The sequence below is a fragment of the Pleurodeles waltl genome, chromosome 2_2, assembly GCF_031143425.1.
Source record: "Pleurodeles waltl isolate 20211129_DDA chromosome 2_2, aPleWal1.hap1.20221129, whole genome shotgun sequence".
NCBI classification, from domain to species: domain Eukaryota; kingdom Metazoa; phylum Chordata; class Amphibia; order Caudata; family Salamandridae; genus Pleurodeles; species Pleurodeles waltl.
In genome coordinates this window covers 242,009,444-242,015,443 of record NC_090439.1, presented here as the reverse complement: position 1 = coordinate 242,015,443, position 6,000 = coordinate 242,009,444, and positions in this window count along the sequence as shown.

Below are 6,000 nucleotides of genomic sequence, written 5' to 3'. Positions count from 1 at the left end.
TTTACTCTCCATTAACATAGCAAACATAGGAATGGAAATCGTAAATTCAAATATACAACATACAATATATTTCAATTTAGATATTTATTATAGCTAATTAAACATTCAGTTCACACATAATATAATCAACATAGAATCAACCAAAAAAATACAATACAACCCCCTAACCTAAATGAAACATACATATATGAAAACATAAATAACATACCAGTAGATACGCAAAAATAAACAAAAAACACAGAACCAACAAAATCACAAAATAGTATACATACAAATTTACAACCGCCTCATACATGAGAGGATATTTAAACAGCACAATAAAGTTACTGCTTTGATGCTACAATTATGCGTTGTAGTTTGGATTGTATAAAATTCAACATAATAACAGCCAATTCTAGGTTATAATAAGGTATCGCGATGCACCTGTGCGCCTACTGAGTGGTACAAAAACCTGTGAAGACGTTTGGCGGCATTTCAAGCAACCCCTTCAGTTACATACGCCTTCTGCTGATGGAGGCCGAAAGCCAGAAACACGTGTCCACAGATACGGCACTCGCTGCACCTACCTTAGGTGAAGAACTTTCTACAGCGATACGGCACTTGCTGCACCTACTTAGGGTGAATAATTTTTTTAAACATTCTCGCTATTTATATTTAAATTACTGCATTTACCATGATGCCTTGGGGCTATTTTCCGCTTGAATGCAAGGCAGTGTGCTCCCTTTTTTTTTTGGGATGTCTAAATGACGGCTCCCGTGAGCCTCTTGCTGACGAGCACTGGCGATGCACCTGTGCGCCTACTGAGTGGTACAAAAACCTGTGAAGACGTTTGGCGGCATTTCAAGCAACCCCTTCAGTTACATACGCTCTCTGCTGATGAAGGCCGAAAGCCAGAAACACGTGTCCAGAGATACGGCACTCGCTGCACCTACCTCAGGTGAAGAACTTTCTACAGCGATACGGCACTTGCTGCACCTACTTAAGGTGAATAATTTTTGGAAATATTCTCGCTATTTATATTTAAATGACTGCATTTACCATGATGCCTTGGGGCTATTTTCCGCTTGATTGCAAGGCAGTGTGCTCCCTTTTTCTTTTTGGATGTCTAAATGACGGCTCCCGTGAGCCTCTTGCTGACGAGCACTGGCGATGCACCTGTGCGCCTACTGAGTGGTACAAAAACCTGTGAAGACGTTTAGCGGCATTTCAAGCGACCCCTTCAGTTACATACGCTCTCTGCTGATGAAGGCCGAAAGCCAGAAACACATGTCCAGAGATATGGCACTCGCTGCACCTACCTTAGGTGAAGAACTTTCTACAGCGATACGGCACTTGCTGCACCTACTTAGGGTGAATAATTTTTTGAAAGATTCTCGCTATTTATATTTAAATGACTGCATTTACCATGATGCCTTGGGGCTATTTTCCGCTTGAATGCAAGGCAGTGTGCTCCCTTTTTCTTTTTGGATGTCTAAATGACGGCTCCCGTGAGCCTCTTGCTGACGAGCACTGGCGATGCACCTGTGCGCCTACTGAGTGGTACAAAAACCTGTGAAGACGTTTGGCGGCATTTCAAGCGACCCCTTCAGTTACATACGCTCTCTGCTGATGAAGGCCGAAAGCCAGAAACACGTGTCCAGAGATACGGCACTCGCTGCACCTACCTTAGGTAAAGAACTTTCTACAGTGATACAGCACTTGCTGCACCTACTTAGGGTGAATAATTTTTTGAAAGATTCTCGCTATTTATAATTAAATGACTGCATTTACCATAATGCCTTGGGGCTATTTTCCGCTTGAATGCAAGGCAGTGTGCTCCCGTTTTCTTTTTGGATGTCTAAATGACGGCTCCCGTGAGCCTCTTGTTGACGAGCACTGGCGATGCACCTGTGCGCCTACTGAGTGGCACAAAAACCTGTGAAGACGTTTGGCGGCATTTCAAGCGACCCCTTCAGTTACATACGCTCTTTGCTGATGAAGGCCGAAAGCCAGAAACACGTGTCCAGAGATACGGCACTCGCTGCACCTACCTTAGGTGAAGAACTTTCTACAGCGATACAGCACTTGCTGCACCTACTTAGGGTGAATAATTTTTTGAAAGGTTCTCGCTATTTATATTTAAATGACTGCATTTACCATGATGCCTTGGGGCTATTTTCCGCTTGAATGCAAGGCAGTGTGCTCCCTTTTTCTTTTTGGATGTCTAAATGACGGCTCCCGTGAGCCTCTTGCTGACGAGCACTGGCGATACACCTGTGCGCCTACTGAGTGGTACAAAAACCTGTGAAGACGTTTGGCGGCATTTCAAGCGACCCCTTCAGTTACATACGCTCTCTGCTGATGAAGGCCGAAAGCCAGAAACATGTGTCCAGAGATACGGCACTCGCTGCACCTACCTTCGGTGAAGAACTTTCTACAGCGATACGGCACTTGCTGCACCTACTTAGGGTGAATAATTTTTTGAAAGATTCACGCTATTTATATTTAAATGACTGCATTTACCATGATGCCTTGGGGCTATTTTCCGCTTGATTGCAAGGCAGTGTGCTCCCTTTTTCTTTTTGGATGTCTAAATGACGGCTCCCGTGAGCCTCTTGCTCACGAGCACTGGCGATGCACCTGTGCGCCTACTGAGTGGTACAAAAACCTGTGAAGACATTTGGCGGCATTTCAAGCGACCCCTTCAGTTACATACGCTCTCTGCTGATGAAGGCCGAAAGCCAGAAACACGTGTCCAGAGATACGGCACTCGCTGCACCTACCTTAGGTGAAGAACTTTCTACAGCGATACGGCACTTGCTGCACCTACTTAGGGTGAATAATTTTTTGAAAGATTCTCGCTATTTATATTTAAATGACTGCATTTACCATGATGCCTTGGGGCTATTTTCCGCTTGAATGCAAGGCAGTGTGCTCCCTTTTTCTTTTTGGATGTCTAAATGACGGCTCCCGTGAGCCTCTTGCTGACGAGCACTGGCGATGCACCTGTGCGCCTACTGAGTGGCACAAAAACCTGTGAAGATGTTTGGCGGCATTTCAAGCGACCCCTTCAGTTACATACGCTCTTTGCTGATGAAGGCCGAAAGCAAGAAACACGTGTCCAGAGATACGGCACTCGCTGCACCTACCTTAGGTGAAGAACTTTCTACAGCGATACGGCACTTGCTGCACCTACTTAGGGTGAATAATTTTTTGAAAGGTTCTCGCTATTTATATTTAAATGACTGCATTTACCATGATGCCTTGGAGCTATTTTCCGCTTGAATGCAAGGCAGTGTGCTCCCTTTTTCTTTTTGGATGTCTAAATGACGGCTCCCGTGAGCGCCTTGCTGACGAGCACTGGCGATGCACCTGTGCGCCTACTGAGTGGTACAAAAACCTGTGAAGACGTTTGGCGGCATTTCAAGCGACCCCTTCAGTTACATACGCTCTCTGCTGATAAAGGCCGAAAGCCAGAAACACGTGTCCAGAGATACGGCACTCGCTGCACCTACCTTAGGTGAAGAACTTTCTACAGCGATACGGCACTTGCTGCACCTACTTAGGGTGAATAATTTTTTTAAAGATTCTCGCTATTTATATTTAAATGACTGCATTTACCATGATGCCTTGGGGCTATTTTCCGCTTGAATGCAAGGCAGTGTGCTCCCTTTTTCTTTTTGGATGGCTAAATGACGGCTCCCGTGAGCCTCTTGCTGACGAGCACTGGCGATGCACCTGTGCGCCTACTGAGTGGTACAAAAACCTGTGAAGACGTTTGGCGGCATTTCAAGCGACCCCTTCAGTTACATACGCTCTCTGCTGATGAAGGCCGAAAGCCAGAAACACGTGTCCAGAGATACTGCACTCGCTGCACCTACCTTAGGTGAAGAACTTTCTACAGCGATACGGCACTTGCTGCACCTACTTAGGGTGAATAATTTTTTGAAAGATTCTCGCTATTTATATTTAAATGACTGCATTTACCATGATGCCTTGGGGCTATTTTCCGCTTGAATGCAAGGCAGTGTGCTCCCTTTTTCTTTTTGGATGTCTAAATGACGGCTCCCGTGAGCCTCTTGCTGACGAGCACTGGCGATGCACCTGTGCGCCTACTGAGTGGTACAAAAACCTGTGAAGACGTTTGGCGGCATTTCAAGCGACCCCTTCAGTTACATACGCTCTCTGCTGATGAAGGCCGAAAGCCAGAAACACGTGTCCAGAGATACGGCACTCGCTGCACCTACCTTAGGTGAAGAACTTTCTACAGCGATACGGCACTTGCTGCACCTACTTAGGGTGAATAATTTTTTGAAAGATTCTCGCTATTTATATTTAAATGACTGCATTTACCATGATGCCTTGGGGCTATTTTCCGCTTGAATGCAAGGCAGTGTGCTCCCTTTTTCTTTTTGGATGTCTAAATGACGGCTCCGGTGAGCCTCTTGCTGACGAGCACTAGCGATGCACCTGTGCGCCTACTGAGTGGAACAAAAACCTGTGAAGACGTTTGGCGGCATTTCAAGCAACCCCTTCAGGTACATACGCTCTCTGCTGATGAAGGCCGAAAGCCAGAAACACGTGTCCAGAGATACGGCACTCGCTGCACCTACTTTAGGTCAAGAACTTTCTACAGCGATACAGCACTTGCTGCACCTACTTAGGGTGAATAATTTTTTGAAACATTCTCGCTATTTATATTTAAATGACTGCATTTACCATGATGCCTTGGGGCTATTTTCCGCTTGAATGCAAGGCAGTGTGCTCCCTTTTTCTTTTTGGATGTCTAAATGACGGCTCCCGTGAGCCTCTTGCTGACGAGCACTGGCGATGCAACTGTGCGCCTACTGAGTGGTACAAAAACCTGTGAAGACGTTTGGCGGCATTTCAAGCGACCCCTTCAGTTACATACGCTCTCTGCTGATGAAGGCCGAAAGCCAGAAACACGTGTCCAGAGATACGGCACTCGCTGCACCTACCTTAGGTGAAGAACTTTCTACAGCGATACGGCACTTGCTGCACCTACTTAGGGTGAATAATTTTTTGAAAGATTCTCGCTATTTATATTTAAATGACTGCATTTACCATGATGCCTTGGGGCTATTTTCCGCTTGAATGCAAGGCAGTGTGCTCCCTTTTTCTTTTTGGATGTCTAAATGACGGCTCCCGTGAGCCTCTTGCTGACGAGCACTGGCGATGCACCTGTGCGCCTACTGAGTGGTACAAAAACCTGTGAAGACGTTTGGCGGCATTTCAAGCGACCCCTTCAGTTACATACGCTCGCTGCTGATGAAGGCCGAAAGCCAGAAACACGTGTCCAGAGATACTGCACTCGCTGCACCTACCTTAGGTGAAGAACTTTCTACAGCGATACAGCACTTGCTGCACCTACTTAGGGTGAATAATTTTTTGAAAGATTCTCGCTATTTATATTTAAATGACTGCATTTACCATGATGCCTTGGGGCTATTTTCCACTTGATTGCAAGGCAGTGTGCTCCCTTTTTCTTTTTGGATGTCTAAATGACGGCTCCCATGAGCCTCTTGCTCACGAGCACTGGCGATGCACCTGTGCGCCTACTGAGTGGTACAAAAACCTGTGAAGACGTTTGGCGGCATTTCAAGCGACCCCTTCAGTTACATACGCTCTCTGCTGATGAAGGCCGAAAGCCAGAAACACGTGTCCAGAGATACTGCACTCGCTGCACCTACCTTAGGTGAAGAACTTTCTACAGCGATACGGCACTTGCTGCACCTACTTAGGGTGAATAATTTTTTGAAAGATTCTCGCTATTTATATTTAAATGACTGCATTTACCATGATACCTTGGGGCTATTTTCCGCTTGAATGCAAGGCAGTGTGCTCCCTTTTTCTTTTTGGATGTCTAAATGACGGCTCCCGTGAGCCTCTTGCTGACGAGCACTGGCGATGCACCTGTGCGCCTACTGAGTGGTACAAAAACCTGTGAAGACGTTTGGCGGCATTTCAAGCGACCCCTTCAGTTACATACGCTCACTGCTG